The sequence below is a fragment of the Aedes aegypti genome, chromosome 1, assembly GCF_002204515.2.
Source record: "Aedes aegypti strain LVP_AGWG chromosome 1, AaegL5.0 Primary Assembly, whole genome shotgun sequence".
NCBI classification, from domain to species: Eukaryota; Metazoa; Arthropoda; class Insecta; order Diptera; family Culicidae; genus Aedes; species Aedes aegypti.
This window is the reverse complement of record NC_035107.1, coordinates 146250515-146268783: the sequence shown is the minus strand read 5'-3', so window position 1 is coordinate 146268783 and position 18269 is coordinate 146250515. Positions and strand designations below refer to the sequence as shown.

The 18269-nt window shown below is 37.8% G+C and overlaps 1 protein-coding gene across 8 annotated transcripts in view; it reads right to left on the bottom strand.

The window, feature by feature from the left end:
• The window catches only part of LOC5576559 (serine/threonine-protein kinase MARK2), a 154005-nt gene extending 136320 nt beyond the window's left edge, over positions 1 to 17685 (bottom strand). For all 8 annotated transcript variants that reach the window (XR_002501358.1, XM_021850196.1, XM_021850211.1 and 5 more), the window contains exon 1: positions 16000 to 17685. The gene's annotated coding sequence lies outside the window, so the exon portion shown is untranslated. The remainder of the gene's footprint in view (positions 1 to 15999) is intronic.
• Positions 17686 to 18269: the final 584 nt, after the last annotated feature.

Here is an 18269-nt window from a genome sequence, read left to right as displayed (position 1 = left end):
CTATGCGCTTATAGGTTAGATATAGGCACTTGACTGGAGAGACTGTGGATTGCTGCCCTCGGAGCGAAATTTTTCGAGGCGTGGCCTGCTGCTGTTGCTGCTGCTGCTAGGAAGCTGGAAATTGCAAAGCTGTCTCTAGGAATTCTATTCACGGAAGGACAATTTGTACACCACTTCTATGCTTATGAAGGGCAACGACACAGCTATTGCAGGACGGAACTATGAAATAACTTTATTGTTACCCCCTAGTGGTGTTCGACTAGCAACATTGAACAATTTGTTCTTTTATGTTCCGTGTTGTGAGATTTGGTGTCTAACAAATATGTTGCTTTGAATAACTCTGCTGATTCTTTAATGCTTCAGTATATATTTCAAACTACAAATTTTTGTTATGTTTGCAAGTAAATTCCACACAAGTGTATTTAAATTATGAAGAGGTAAATCGTAGGAGCAGTTGATTATATCCCCAGCTTAGTTACCAACAAGTTGTTTATACGTTATCAACTATGGACCGATGCACGAGTTCACTATCTGACGTTTGAGCGGTGCCGTGTTATTTACGTGACTATGGCAACTAGTGAATTCAGCGCCGCTCAAACGTCAAATTAGTGAACTCGTGCATTGGTCCCATGGATCAATGCACGAGTTCACTCGTTGACGTTTTAGCGGTGCCGTGTTATTTACGTGACCATGGTAACTAGTGAATTTGGCATATTGAACTCGTGCACTGATCCATTGAAAACCTTAGTCAGTAATAAACCAACCTTGCTACACAGTAGCGTGCTTCATCGCCGGTGGTAGATCTTGCACACGCACCGGGACCGCTCCATTGTCCACAAACACGGGAATTTTGAAGCCTATGTCTCCATAATAAATCAAGTGTTTGTTATTATGGAGCTCCTGATAGCGGGCAGCTGTCTCACTATCGTTGACTTCGATATACACGCAGTTCCGAATGTTATGCAGCTGAATACTTTCAACGTCCGCCAGTTGGTGTTTGACCTCGTTCTCCATGAACTGGTGGACTTTTGCTGTATCCGGACGCACTGGTAGGACGTTGAAATCAACGATCAAAGTATTTTCTCGCGAGATGTTCATTGCAAAAAAAAAATATAAATCGAAAATTAAACAAGGCGATGTGAGGGAACACTTGCGATGTTTGTGAGCGGTGGCTATAAACTGAGGCTGAATACATCACGATGAGTTGCGCAGTTAGTGAAACAATTTGGCTTTGTGGACTTTAAACTGATATGCGAAAATCAAGTTTATACCCTGTTCAAATCTTCGAGGGGCCTCAGGGGGCTATTGCTATGGCAGAGAAAGAGGAAACAAAACGATGCTTCACATGATGTCAAGTTTCACTTTATCCGAGAAGCGGTTGCAGAAGGAAAAGTAAAGCTTGTCTACGTGCCAACTAAGAAGCAGGAAGTGGACATTCTTACTAAGTCCCTTCAAACTTCTAATTTCAATACGTTACGGACGATGATTGGATTGGAGACCATCAACTGTGAGGGGGTGAAGAGGTAAATCGTAGGAGCAGTTGATTATATCCCCACCTTGGTTACCAACAAGTTGTTTATACGTTATCAACTATTGGAAAACTTAGTCACCAACAGTGCTGAGAATGGTAATAGTTGAGTTTTTGCGAAGATCATGTGGTTCTCCTATTGCAATTTTAGGGAAAACTTTCCGTTTAACGGTTCAACGAAAAGCTACCGCAGCTGTCACATCACTGATTTGCACTGGTAAATCATCAGTAGGCTTCAATGATACCTTGGATACCGTCTTGATGATTGTTGTTTGTTGCTATTTTTCATAGCGTTTTCTCTTTCAAGCATACTATGATTGAATTTTTGCTTCAATGATGGAATGATTTCGAAGCCTGCGGTAAAACTTTGACAGCTGCGGTAGAACTCTGCGGCTACCGCAAACTGGAAAATTTTCCTAACAATCGTAATATTGTAAATTTCGCACCTTATCGAACGCGACGATTTGTAATCGTCGCCGGTGGAACTGTCGCCAAAATCGTCGCCAGCCAACCAGCCGCTACGAAATTGACGTTTCAACAGTCTTACCAACATAACGGCAAATCACCTCCTTTGATTTGTTTGCTGACGTCGATTTCGTCGGTCTGTTTGAAAGTTGGTGGCGCGTTTTGTTGTCCATGAAACAGACAATAATACAGTTATCAAGTAGCCTATGTTGGATACATGAATTTTCTAAATCAGGAGTGTCATTGAAGGCTGCAAATGCGGGAAATGCAACGGGAAATAGAACATTTTTCTACAGTAGTTTTGGGTTGCCCTTAGCAACGGGTGTTTTGCTATTTTCAAGGCATTTTGCGTACAGCAGCGATACGCGTGAGTTTCACTGGCTCCGGTGACTGTGAAGCGCTACGCTTGCCTACTGTTGTGTGAATCTCAGAACTTTTCCCAACTCTGGTCACTAATAAACCAACCTTGCTATAGAACGCACGTCTTTCTCTAAAAATTATCTATAAAGACAACGGAAACCCATAGGAAGATAAAATCTAAAGTTTTTATTTGTAATGACCAAAATTAGTTAGAAGGAAAGGTATGTTTTTCAATGTTATGTAAAACATGAACAAGAGTTAATGTGCTACATCCCTACCGTTATTATGATAAAATTATGTTTGAAAACATTACACATTTAAAAAAAAGCATATAACGAGCTTACTAAATTACTCATCCATCCTTGACTGAGTAGGCACTTTCATCTTGGATCTATTTTTTTTTTCGAAAACCATTTGATAATGAATCAAACATTAATAAACATGTTTTAATTCATTATCAAAGCCTTCATTCACAGCCTCCTTTGATTCTACACACACACGCACAAAATCATCTCTAATAAACGATTATCACCATGACGGCTAGTGATTCATTTATTCATATCCACTCAGGGCAGTGCGCATCGTACCTTCGTGCTGTGCGTACACGAATTCTCTCTGCTCTTGGAAGTTTTCTTAAAAACTACCTAAAGCAATAAAACAGTACTTTTCAGTGCTACACAAACAGTACTTTTCAGTGCTAAAATTAAAAACGGTACTTTTCAGTGCTACTTAAACAGTACTTTTCAGTACTATTTTTTCTACTATTGATCCCTTTACGATCCTTGTTTGGACCCGTGCCTTCGATTTTTCGTTGGACCCGTTGGCGAAAGCTAGCGGTGGTAATCCTTCTTGGACACCGTCTAGGGAAAAAACCTCTCGAAGGTCACGTCTTTCTCGTTTATTAACTAAACATGGTATCAACAACTAACAAAAGGAAGGGTGAATCTCTGAATTCACTACTTCCTTCCAAAAAAGTGGGTTTTAAAACTGTCACTACACGTGGCAAGAATGGAAGAAAGGACGCTTCCCCGGAATGCGAAGTTTCTTCCAAGGGTGAAATGAATAATTGTATCGAAATGAGCAATCAGTTTGATGCTCTAGACAAATTTTCCGAACACCAAATCGAAGCAGCCTCTAGCCCAGGCTCTTTGATTCAAGTGAGGAAGCAAAGAGTGCCGCCTATCGTGGTCAGTTGTTCCGAATTTGGGGGATTTAGGCAGGAGATCTTGAACTCCATTAGGGGAATCAAGGTTTCCTTCCAAATCGCAAAGAAAGGAGACTGTCGCGTTTTGCCGGAAACTCTTAAAGATCGTGAACTTCTTCTCAAATATCTTGAAGAGAAGAAGCACAATTTTTTTACTTATGACGACAAAACTGAACGTTTGTTCAAAGTTGTCTTGAAAGGTCTCTCAAGTGACTATAAATCACCTGAAGAGATCAAAAATGGAATAAATGATTTACTTGGATTTTCCCCAGTCCAAGTAATCATTATGAAAAAGAGAACCCAATCTGGCATTGTTCGGAAAGGGCTTTCTCAAGAATTTTATTTAGTTCACTTTAACAAAAAAGAACTAAATAATATTAAAGCTTTAGAAAAAGCAAAACTTTTGTTTGATGTCCGTGTGACATGGGAACATTTCCAGAAACCTGGAGGAAATTACCAGAACCCCACTCAGTGCCGTCGGTGCCAAAAGTGGGGTCATGGTACAAAAAATTGTCGCATGGATGCTAAATGCATGATTTGCGGAGGTTCTTCTCACGCCAAAGACGTCTGTCCAGTGAAGGAAGATACCACCAAATTCATATGTTGTAATTGCGGGGCTAACCATAAGTCCAACTTTTGGAATTGTCCTTCACGCAAAAGGGTCATTGAGGCTCGTGCCAGGCAGATGAAAGATAATATCCGTTACGATAACGGTCGTTTCCGGAATTTGCCTGGTAGAGTATCGAACAATGCTCATTTTTCAGTTAACGATCGCTTGATCATGAATCATACCCATCAGGAAGATCATAATCATGCTCATTCACAAACTAATTTTAATCCGTCGGGTAGCCGTTCGAATCTTTCTATTTCGAATGTATCTACCCACGGTAAATCCTTTGCCGATATCGTAGCAGGAAATTCAAACTCCTCCCCTGTTCGATCCATGGGTACCCATTCTACTTGTTTCAAATCAAATGGAAAAAAACCCTACCGCCACAGGTAATTCCGCTTCTTCGTCTACCGGAAATTCCAATGGGAAATCACATGACATGTCTGCCTCTGATTTTAATTTTCTAACTGAACAATTGAATCTAATGATTGATGCAATGTTCAAAGCCACCACTATGACTGAAGCAGTCCAAGTAGGTGTAAAATTTACAAATCAAATTGTTATTGGATTACGTTTTTCTAATGGATCCAAATAATAATTTAAATATTTTAAATTGGAATGCTCGTTCTCTGAATGGTAAAGAGGACGAGCTGTTTAATTTTCTTACGGTTAATAACGTGCATATAGCAGTTATTACAGAAACGTATTTAAAACCTGGATCTAAACTCAAAAGAGATCCTAACTTTTTTGTTTATCGTAATGATCGACTTGATGGGGCATGTGGGGGAGTTGCAATCATCATTCATAGGCGTATAAAACATCAACTGTTTTCATCATTTGAAACTAAAGTTTTTGAAACTTTAGGTGTTTCTGTTGAAACACAGTTTGGTAAATATACTTTCATAGCTGCCTATTTGCCTTTTCAATGCTCTGGGCAGCAAGTTAATTTGCTCCAAACTGACTTGCGTAAATTGACTCGCAATAAGTCAAAATTTTTTGTCATTGGTGACTTTAATGCCAAACATCGGTCATGGAATAATTCTCAAAGTAATTCCAACGGCAGAATTTTATTTGATGAGTGCTCTTCAGGATATTTCTCAATTCAATACCCTGATAGCCCCACATGTTTTTCCTCTTCTAGAAATCCATCTACGATTGATTTGGTCTTAACCGACTCTAGTCATCTTTGTAGCCAACTGATTACTCATGCTGATTTTGATTCTGATCATGTCCCTGTTACATTTCAAGTATCCCAAGAAGGGATTCTCAATCCTATCAGCTCCACTTTCAATTATTTACGAGCCGACTGGAATATATATAAAACGTATGTTGACTCTAATCTTGATGTTAACATTCCTTTAGAAACTAAACTTGATATTGACAATGCTCTTGAAACTTTAACAAATTCCATTGTTGAAGCCCGGAGCATTGCAATTCCAAAATGTGAAGTAAAATTTGAATCCGTGATTATAGACGATGATCTTAAACTCTTGATCCGTCTTAAAAACGTGAGGAGAAGGCAATTTCAACGCACTCGCGATCCTGCTATGAAAATTATATGGCAGGATTTGCAGAAAGAAATCAAGAAACGTTTTGCTCAATTAAGAAACAAAAATTTTGAAAATAAAATTTCTCAATTGGACCCTGGCTCTAAGCCTTTTTGGAAATTATCTAAAATCTTGAAAAAACCTCAGAAGCCAATACCGGCATTGAAAAAGGAAAACAAATTATTACTAACTAATTGCGACAAAGCTCAAAAACTTGCTATGCAGTTTGAAAGTGCGCACAATTTTAATTTAGGACTTACTAGTCCAATTGAAAATCAAGTTACTCAGGAGTTCGAAAATATTTTCAATCAAGAGAACGTTTTCGAAAATGCCTGGGAGACTGATTTGGAAGAAGTGAGAACTATTATTAAAAAATTCAAAAACATGAAAGCTCCTGGCGATGATGGAATTTTCTACATCCTCATCAAGAAACTTCCAGAAAGTAGCTTATCATTTTTAGTTGATATATTTAACAAATGTTTTCAATTAGCATATTTTCCTGACAAATGGAAAAATGCTAAGGTTGTTCCAATTTTAAAACCAGACAAAAATCCTGCAGAAGCTTCTAGCTATCGTCCAATCAGTTTGCTTTCCTCCATCAGTAAACTTTTTGAAAAGGTTATTTTGAACAGAATGATGGCCCACATCAACGAGAATTCAATTTTTGCCAATGAACAGTTCGGATTCCGCCATGGACATTCGACCACTCATCAACTTTTACGTGTAACAAATTTGATCCGTTCCAACAAATCTGAAGGCTACTCTACTGGTCTTGCTCTTCTAGACATAGAAAAAGCATTCGACAGTGTTTGGCATGAAGGTTTGATTGTAAAATTAAAAAACTTTAATTTTCCAACATACATTGTTAGAATAATTCAAAGTTATCTGTCAAATCGTACACTTCAGGTTAATTATCAGAACTCTAGATCTGAAAGACTTCCTGTAAGAGCTGGTGTTCCTCAAGGCAGCATTTTGGGACCAATATTATACAATATTTTCACATCTGACTTACCTGAGTTACCTCAGGGATGTCAAAAATCTTTGTTTGCGGATGACACAGGCCTCTCCGCCAAAGGACGAAGCCTGCGTGTCATCTGTAGTCGATTGCAAAAAAGTTTGGATATTTTTTCTTCATACTTGCAAAAATGGAAGATTTCTCCTAATGCTTCCAAAACTCAACTAATAATATTCCCACATAAACCAAAAGCTCTTTATTTGAAACCTTCAAGTAGACATGTTGTCACGATGAGAGGGGTTCCAATAAATTGGTCAGATGAAGTTAAGTATCTAGGGCTCATGCTAGATAAGAATTTAACTTTCAAAAATCTCATTGAGGGCATTCAAGCCAAATGTAATAAATATGTAAAATGTCTCTATCCCCTTATTAATAGAAAATCAAAACTTTGTCTTAAGAACAAGCTTTTGATATTCAAACAAATTTTCAGGCCAGCCATGTTGTATGCTGTACCAATATGGACTAGCTGTTGTAATACCAGGAAGAAAGCTCTGCAGAGAATTCAAAATAAAATTTTGAAAATGATTCTGAGGCTTCCTCCCTGGTATAGTACCAATGAGTTACATAGAATATCCAACGTTGAAACATTGGAACAAATGTCAAATACAATCATTGATAATTTCAGGCAAAAATCGTTACAATCTTCTATTGCCACGATTAATGCGTTATATGTTTAGGTTAAGTTAGGTTAAGTATATTAAAAAAAAAAAAAAAAATTTATCTTATAAGCAGGTGAAATCAACTCACCTGTAAAAAAAAAAACTGAACTGCTACGGCAAATGAAATGTATTATGTTGTTAACAAAATGTTAATTAAATCTTAAATTTGTTTTACCAAATTAGGATGATAGTGTTGTCTAATAACACAGAACACCTAGATATAAGAAATGAATGTAATGTTTGAAATGATACTAATAAAAAAAAAAAAAAAAAAAAAAAAAAAAAAAAAAAAAAAAAAAAAAAAAAAAAAAAAAAATATCCACTCAGGGCAATGCACGACAAGTAAGCCGAAGTGTATGCTTATCGTCACCTTGAAAATCGTCTGCTGATAGACACGGTTGTCGCGAAAGCACCATTTTTGTCATCAATCGTTTTGAAGTAGTTAGGTAGGCAAAGGACTGCGTATGAACCAATCACCATCGGCGTCACGACATCGAACCTGCGGGAAACGAGCGTAGGAGGCTGTGCTGCCGGTTCAATGCGAAGCCAGCCAGTCAAGGTGATTCATACACCTTTTTACCGGGTGTTGTTGTTGTTATTATTTTTCGTCTATAAATATGACGCCGACTGCATTGTAGTGCGGCTAACACGTAACTCTCCCAACGGACAAATATGTAAATTGAAATGTACGTCATCGTCTTCCATTTGCGTTTTTTTCTGCTGAAACGTCGCCTCATCGCCACCTTGTGGTGGATGTGATCGAGCTTGACCCACAAGCTGTAGATACGTCGTGTGCGTTGTCGTAGGTATTCGAGTAATCCTAACTATATATTCAATATAGTTTTATAAAAATAAATGATTCATCAAAGCCGGAATTCACAAAAGTAGAAAATATTGTTGTATATTTCAAAAGTACGATTCTTAGATATAAATTTTGAATATTTTTTACAAAGATTAATAATTTATCTCTCGAATTTCTCTTGTTTACTTTTGTGAATTTAGGATTTGATAAATCTTTTATTTATCCAAAACCACATTGAACATATATATTGAACCAAAATGGACTAGTTGTTGTAATACCAGAAAAAAGCTCTACAGAAGATTTAAAAAAAAAGTTTGAAAATTAGATTGAAACTCTCTCCCTGGTACAAATGAATTGCATAGAATATCAAATATTGAAATATTAGAACGAATATCGAATAAAATTATTAATAATTATAGACAAAAATCGTATGCAAATCTTCTATTACCATGATAATTGCTTGAAATCTTAATTAACCAATCCAAACAAACAAAGTGGATATCATTTCGGCCTACTAAGTTTACAACAGCAGCTGTTGAAGAGAGGACCCTCATTTTTGCATCGCTCTCCGTACAGCAAGAAACTCACAAGTCGCAACACCACATCAGGTCCGCCCACAGAGCCTGGCGCCTGTCTCAGCTCACCGAATTTAACCCACTGGTCGCTGATTTGTACGAGCTGGGCAAAGTTTGCAAAAGATTTCGTCAACCTTGCTGGGACTTCAGACGTGAACTCATCACTCTCCACAACGTCATTGTCAACTCTCACACTCAATAAGCGATTCCTCGTGGGATGACACGTTGTAAAGCATGCTTCCGCGTATCCATCACGACACACACCAGAGGAACGAATGGACTGAAGTGGCCAGACACCTTTCCGCGGCAAATATCCAATTATGGCCTCGTTACCTTGTGCTGCTCTTTTTGCAAAGACTAGTTCCATTCTGGAACGCCCATATGCCGTTTGACCAGCGCCGCACCGGTTGAATGGATTTGGTGTGTTTTCTGAGAACGTACACCCGTTCCAAGGCGTGGGCAGTTTTATGTGTAGATTCGCTGGTTTGCTTGTGCTCAAGACAAAACAAACGAGTAAAACGTGCAAATTTGAGCAGCTATTTTCACCCGATTCCTTTTACTGGACTGGGATATGTGCGTAAAGAAAGTACAAACGAAGTAAATTATTGTTTCCTGGTAGATTTAATGACTGGTTTGCCGAGCAACGATCATCCTTTCAAGTGAACTAGCTCGAAGCACAGCATATGACTAGGATCATACAAATTATTTCACGAAATGATATTGTTAATTGGTTTGGAATTAGTTGGTCTGTTGAAAACTGGGTGTTGAAAGTTTATCTTTTTATAAGACACTATGACTTTATTGCCTTTGGCATTCATCTTTGAAAAGCTTTGTCATGAGTTGGGTTAAGCTTGGAGTGTTTTTCACGTTCTAACGATTTATCATGGATCTTACCAGGTTTCTGCCAAATATTCAAAGGCATAGCCAGCTTTTCTATCAGGGGGCCAAACGACCTCAAAAGTTCATGCACGAGCTCCGTGCTGAAACTATCATTTTTTTACCCTGATTATCCTAAAACCTTTATCAAACATGTTGCATATTGCCAAGCTGAAAGTGGCTCGGTTCGATTCTCGGTTGGCTCAAGATGTTTTCGTATTGGAAATTTCCTTGACCTCCATATAGGCATTGCTTTAGAAACAGGGGGGTGGTCAGGGGAGCCAGGCACCATCCAGAACCCGGCAGCCTCCACCCTCTCATTTTTCATTTTTCATGATATTGAATATGAAATATAAAAAAAAAAACATTCGATAGAACTAGCTTATTGATGCAGAGCAATCTTCTGCATTGAATACCCCGTTGCTCAAAATAATCGTGATAAGACATCACTTTCACACCTGTGATGCGTAAAAACCCTTTATCTTTTCAAAACAAAATACAATGGATTACATACAGATTAAAAATAATACATAAAAATATAAAATACAAATTGACATTTCTACGCAATAAATACTTATAAAGAGCTATGAGAGAAATAATCATTTGTCAAGTTCATACGCAGCAGTATTCGTCACTCGTTGTATTGAAGGAAGATGACCGAGAATATGAAAGAAAAGAACACTCAAGAAGCATCATTTAAAACTTTTAAAATTCTTGGACTGGGACTCACCTAATTGCGACACAATTTTGCTCACTCAGATTCCGGATGTAGAGAGAAACGTCTTAGTCTGCTTTTGAATACTGAAGCTGAGATGGAATAATCGAATAGATGATAGACTTTGTTGAATTCCCGGCACAATGCAGTGATGGGTTCGTTGATTCCGTAATCCGTTCTACAAAAATCCGGTCTGAGAGGATCTCTGGAACGCAGGGATACTGAAGGCGCATTGATGTTCAGTCGCTCAAGAATATTTGGAGCGTCTATAACCGCTAATAACAGTTTATCGGCGAATAATGCTCTCAAAGAATTCCGTCGATTGCGAAGCGTTTCCATACCAAGCAAACGGCATTGTATTTCATATGCTGGCATTTTGGCAATATCGTTCCAGGGGAGCAGTCTCAAGGCATTTCTGGTGAATTTGGCCTGAATTGCTTCTATTCTCAATATCCATACATTTGTGTAAGGGCTCCAAACAACGCATGCATATTTCAGTGTGGAGCAAACTAGCGAAAGGATCTTAAAGTGAATGGATCAGAGAAATCTCCGCTTGATCGCATGATGAAACCCAAGTTTCTATTTGCTTTTGCAATTATATTAGAAAAAATGTTACGAAAAGACAGATTTGTGTCAAGAAGGACTCCAAGGTCTTTGACGACGGTAACACGCGACAGCAGAGTACCACAAATTTGATAATCCCATGTTATTGGACATTTTTTCCGGTTGAATGATATCACTGTACATTTTTGGGCACTTATAACCAGATGATTTCTGATACACCAATCTTCAAAGAGATCAACCAACCTCTGCAGCTCGATGCAATCCTCGTGATTCTTTACAACTAGATAGATCTTTAAATCATCCGCATACACTAAACGAAATCCAGTAGGTAACAAGCAGCATACATCATTGATGAATATCGAGAACAGTACAGGACGTAAGTTACTGCCCTGGGGTACGCCAGAGTTGTTAGTGAAATAGTAAGATTGTACCGCACGTATTTTAACAGACTCAAGTAAGATTGAAGCAAACGAGTGAAGAACGAAGGTGCTCCCAATCTTTCCATTTTAGCTATTAGAATCAAATGGTCGACCAGATCGAAAGCTGATTTCAGGTCCGTGTAGACTGCGTCGACTTGATTGCCTTCTTTGATGTTTCTCAGGCAAAACGATGAAAATTGTACCAGATTTGTTTCACTGGAGCGTCCCGGAAAAAATCCATGTTGGTCAGGAGAAATGTACGACTTAGAAGCTGATAACAAAACATCGCTGGCTAGGATTTCAAGCAGCTTGGATCTAGCAGTATTGGGCTCTGCACAAAAATCATCCTGTCTCTCTCACTCTTCTATGAAATTAGTAAACAACAAGGCCAGTAAACGTCAAAAACCCATGCAAAATCCAAACAGTGCAGATCCCCAGAAGCATTAACCTAAGAATGCTAATGTCGCTACTGTTCGTGTTACCAACATCTAGTTTGCCACGCGCTGACAGCTTGAGTACCGGTCTTCAAAGTGTCAAATTAACTTTAAAATCATCCACTACCACATGGCATCGAACAAACAATGAAGAGATACAGTTAAAGGTGGTAATAAACTAATTCAGTTTTGTAAGAACAGCGCCATTAGCGTTCTACTACTAATATTTCTATTGATCCAGCGCATAACGAAGTTATTCCCCTATATTTTTTTACGTCTCACATGTTTCCATTTTTGTATACCGGAAACATTATTGATTCTTTCCATTTGGCGGGGAATCTGGATTCAGCAATAGGGTAACGACTGTTTATTTTGATCTTAATCGCTAACAGTTGGCGCCAGTGGCAAAAAGTACAGACAACAACCCTTCGAACATTCAGTTTATCTGTGCTGGCCGCCTAGCGGCGACACTGATGTGTGTATTCCTTTCACTGATCGCGCTACGCTGGATTCTCAAATTTCTCAAATTTCAAACACAAGCGCATGGAAGAATGGTAGTCGGTGAACTGTCAAAACGTATGGAAATTAATTAAAAATGGTAAATTACTTGCAATTAGGAAACTGGATCGAAAAAGTAGTGATTAGAAATCAAGCGCAATATGAATACATAACTTTTTGTGTTTAGTTCATCTTCCATTGTGCTTTCTTTGCTTCAGGATTTCGTTTTTACTACCACTGAAAAAGAGTCATCTATTGCCTTTTCAGTTTTGAATATCGCCCTATTTAGAAAATTTCTAATAGAATTATGACAAGAATACATGAAAAATTTGAACATAAATTATAATTAAAAATTTATAAGTTCTTGAGCAAAAAAAGAAAGAGAGAAATTTACTGATTTTTTTCTGAAAGCCGTATTTGAAAATAAATCCGTTGTTTTCTTATGGGATCCTCCACTATAACAACACTTTACCGCAACTATTGGTACAAGTATGAAAAGTTTTGGCAATTTTAGGGATATTTCATCAATTTTAAAGCAATTTGAACGCTATTTTCAAATATTTCGTGTATCAACAAGCCAATTCATCGATTGGCAGTATCGGTTCTGTGGCTAATGCAATAAAATAAGTGACAATAGCACTACCGCAACTATAGGAACACCTACAACGAATGGATCACTTACCCTACTTAACAGAAATGGAAGATGATTTCTGTTTTCAAGAATTGTGTAGAGCTAGGGGTGGTGCGAACTGGATATCAACAAGCAGCCAGACTGCTGTCAAGCTCAAATTTTCATCAAAATGATCCAAGTATGCCTAGAAGTGTGCGGTCATTATTTCGTCACGCTAAAAATGTTTTACATTTTATGTGACACAGAAACAATCAACTGTTGAAGAAGCATTTTACGTGGTCTTATTGATGCGTAATACTTTTGTGAAATATATTTATACTAACATACGGTCAGAAACTATCTGTTGCAGCTGATTCATTGGACTTATTACCCTCATCAAATTGCAGAAGCTTAGTGTGAAGCAACTTGAAAATGGTTTCCAGCGATACAAGCAAACAAACAACGGTTAGCACTGGTGGAAAAAATTGTGTTCAAATTGAATGACCGCACCCCTTAGGTGTAGAGTATTGATGAATTTCTGCTAAATTATTTGACAGAATAATATTTAAGTTATTCTTTGAAAAGGTTTCAAAGTAATTGGTATAGAGACGGGATTGGTGGTCTAATGGCTACCGTCAGAACAAAGACAAATTAAAGACCTCCATGTCCCTTGCAGTTGCCCAAAATTTTATGGCTCATAAGGTAATCTAGAATGCCGTGAAAAGTGTACTGCGATCTGTCAAACTTGGGTACCTTTTGCACTACCGAGGGACGAAATGCAGTACTAGAAGTGGTACCCAATCTGAGCCCGAGTGTGACGGACCTGGTCAGAAGGTCATGGGTTCAATCCCAGGCCCGTCCCTTTCCTCGTACATTGTAGTTGTATCTTTCACTTGCTTCAATCTATCACTCTTAAGATATCACAGTTGATCTATGCTAGAATGCGAGACGGACAGAAATAAACCGTTTCGCTACGCATCCATTCTTTCATCATTATAGCACACCTTTCCTTACGCCTGATGCATAGGCAGTCTGCTAACCAAACCAGCAAGCCTCTTTGCCATAAAAATAACTCTCCAATTTACTCCACCAAAATATATCAATAGAAATTTCAGACAACTAGGGTTGTAATGCCTATTACGGCTTAAACCGGTCAAGAGTTAATTTGAACAAATTGAGGTGTAAAATTGTGAAAAATAATGGAATCATTCTAGTGGGCTTCGATCCCACGACTCCCAGTCAATTTATAACAAAGAAAAACAGAAATTTATGGATAAAAACAAAAATCAATTCCTAAAAGTAAAAATGGCAAAACTGGGCATTAATTTCATAAAAAGAACTTTTATAGGAATAAGAACTAATGGCATTATCTGCATGTCGGTAGGATATTCACAGATAAACTTTGGCGTCAACAGTTATACTTTCAGAAACATTGCAAGGATTTTGATGAAGCTTTTTGAAGAAACTTGAATTGTTGGAAGAATTACTGAAAGAAAGATTTCCTAGCGTTTCCTGAGTTATGGATATCTTAGAATCTGGATAACTTCCGATACTTAAGCCATATTCAAGCAAAATCTCTTGAACAGACAGAAGACCTACAGAAATAGAAAAAAATAGAAATAAGAGGCCATACAATTAATGGAATGTATATATTTTAAGGGCTCCTGAATACCTTCTGAAAATTCTACTACTGATACGTCGGAAAATTTCAAGAATCTAATTGTGAAAGAATCAGGTTAATCCGTTGACTCGTTATCAAGTTATGCCGTGCACACTTAAATTGGAATGCCGAATCTCGACTAATTTTAACCGAGATCCGCACAGAAGTCGGCAAACTAATTTCCTGGGATCTCAGTAAATAAAAGCCGAGTATCAGTAAATCGTGCTTCGTTGCTAAGCAACCGGACAAATTGTTAGCTGAGTCTCGGTTAAAATCGGAAAACCGAGATTTGCACAGCCGAGCTCGTGAAAAAAATCTAAGTGTGTGACATACAAACACCACTCCATTTTTATTTATATAGAAGATAGAGGAATCCAGTAGGCGAATTCCGGTGCGTATTTTCTTCGAAGGAAAGATTTTTTTTTGCTGGTGAGTAATGAAAAAAATGTTTGCTGGAATGTAGATGGTGTAATTAGTTTTGGAATCCGAGCAGAGATTTGGGATTGTTAATTCTGATGCCGCTCTTAGAATTTGTCCAGCACGTCATAATTTCGAGCTCCAGGTCGCAAAAATTGCATAAAATACTGTTTATATCAATGTTTGCATGAAATTAAAACTATGATTTTTAATGTCTCATCTTTTTGATGTCTCATCCACCAATCATACAGAATGGAACATTCATGTAGGATATAATTTGGTTCAATTTTGATTTAACTTTGATTACATCAAATTTTCCAACATGCCTGCAGTCTCCATACGAAATTCTAGGTTTCTTCTATATGACAAAATACCATTATTATATAAAGTATAACACTTATGAGCGTTGAAAGTATTATGTACTTTGTTGATAGATATTCTTTGAAACATAGGGTTTGAATTTCATGGTGAATTGAGCAAATAAATCTCCATACAAGTTGACTGAAATTGTTAAATAATGTATTTTCGACTTATACAAAAACTAGACGTGCTACAATATTTTTGAAAACGACAATGGATTAAGCATCCCTAAATAAAGTTAAAATGTTTTGATATGATGTTTTTGATTTGAAATAAATCAAAAAAGGTTTTTTTTATCATTTTGAACGTCTTTTACATAGGTGATCAATGTTTTCCTAAATCAACAATATAAACAAATGAATTTTACGGTTGTTAAACATGCTTAAAACTGTTAGAAAAGGAAAATCTATATATTGATATGAGCTATGTACATGTTTTGAAAATATTAAAAGTTACAACATTTGCTTTTTTGAATGAAGTTTTTAAGAAATTTTGTTAAAACTGATCAATGTTGCGATACTAATTATTAATTATTACGAATTACATAGAATATCCAATGTTGAAACGAACAAACAAATATAACTTTGGTTCAAGTAATGTTGACTGATTGAAACATCAAGTTATAGTATAAAAAATTGACTGTAATATGAATCCCAAACTCGAAAAGTGTGAAATACTTACCATGCAACAGCAAAGCCGTTTGTGATTCCAATATTGTGCAAACTTCGCCGCCGTCGTTTGAATGCAATTATGTTGAGTTTATTACAAGTTTTCCATACGACTTGATCACAATGCACGCGATCATAAATCAGAATGCTATTATCCGTTAACAAATTTCAATTTCGTCACAGTGAGTTTTAGCCACGAGCACTATCAGTATTACATAAAATCTCTTAACGATTTTTCACACAAATCTTCTGCTGCGGCTGCTGCGATTCTTCGAGTTGGCTCATTTCACGTTTCCTCAAAGTAACGAGACTTTCTCGCGCTTCACACTCTTAGTCGCCTATGGCATGCACTGTGCCATGGCAAGCTGTGGTATTTTTAATACACGCTACGAACTGAGTTGGATGATACCACACACATATGTGACACACACAGTATCCACTGGTACACTAATGACGATTTCCAAAAATAAAATTCTACACTTTCCTTTTTTTCGTTCAAACTTTTTTTTGCTACGCCCAACTCTATAATAGCTCCAACTTGGCTCAACTCAATTCCTGGTTGAATTTTCACTTATTGTAACGTGCGTTTGAATATTCATTCGAATCTAGAACTTAAGGTTTTCCACAATCGGCCTACTATGGAGATGTGACGGAATTCTTCACTTTAGCACCAAAATTAGAATGCCATCCGCACGAGCGAGCAAGAATACCATGAACGCAAAAGCCGATGCAAACACAGACAGGCGAGCAAATAATGAAAATCATATATCTCTATTAAGCAGTCGTTCGGTGGTAGAAAAAGCAAAGCTCAGCAATTCACAGTTGCACATATGTATATTCTCAATGGTTAATTTGCTTCCTGAAATATATCACTGAATAGCACCAATATTGCAAGCTTGCATATCATCCGTAACTAGGACACACTTTCCAGCAGCGCCTTCTGAGGTTGCAGCAGATAACACTCGCGTAGTCGATTTAGGCCAATGAGCTAGGTCACCGGGTTGTATTACCTTAAATGGTATTTTATTCTGTGTCCTAAGTGTATGGAATCCGCAGACGGTGTTGCACTTAATCCAATTCCAGCTTAGGTGAAGCAGTATACAGTCTAAAACAGGACCTCAGCAGAACTTACTCGATATTGCAGACCCCGAGAAGCACTCTTCACCGATGTGTCCTGCGGTGTGGTCCAAAATGTTCTAGACAGAAAAAGATGTATGATCTCACCAGCAACAGAAATTTACACAAGACTTGTCGTGAACGCAGCGACGACGGCGGCGGCACAGTCAATGACGGAACGAACCGAGAAATCAACACACCCAGTCCCCAATATTAACACACTCGTTGAATCGACCATCTTTTAGACGGCTCTCTTCATCACTGTAATGTGCTCACAAATTTCTCTCGCTCTCAGTTTGGGTTTTGTCTGGAAGACACTGTAACCAGAGCGCTTGTAACAGTGCCATACCTGAAAAATGTTTCTCTGAAATCGACACCTGACTAGGTAACCAAATAAGAATATTTTTGTTTTAAATAATCAGCATTCAACAATCATTCTTTTACTCCAAATTCTCACTTCTGTGTGCTTGATGAACTTGCATTCTTACAAGACATTTATTCCTCATTCTGTGATAGTTTGTCCAGTACCGGTGCACCTTAGCATCGAAACGTGTGTCATCCGGCTCCACACAGCTCAATCACTACACTGACTGTTTAGATTTAGAATATCAGGGTGCGGTGCGGTATCTAGAACTCCACCGAGAGAATATGAGCATAAGAATCAATCATCTCGCACAGAGCTCGGGGAAAGGCATTATGCATCGTCTGCCATCCAGCACCCTGCTGGGCCTTACTTATCTCGGCTGCTCAGGAGAGAGCTGCAGTCGGAAATATTCTTGGCATGCGTTTCGTACGAAATAAAGTCACAAATGCAATTCGTAGAAATTCCAAAACAGTCGATGGGGATACTTTTGTCAGAGGGCTTATTAGAAATGATTGTAAAATTCAAATAGGCCATGCTGGGAAGGACTGTGGTCTGTAAAAACGAGAATAATTACACTGACCAAAAAGTAATCGGACAATTAAGTTTGTTCCATACTGCGAAACCGTTGGCATTTGAATATTTCCCAAGACTTACTTGCTTGCTTGCTTGCTTACTTACTTACTTACTTTACTTACTTACTTACTTACTTACTTACTTACTTACTATTACTTACTTACTACTTACTTACTTACTACTTACTTACTTTACTTACTTACTTACTTACTTACTTACTTACTTACTTA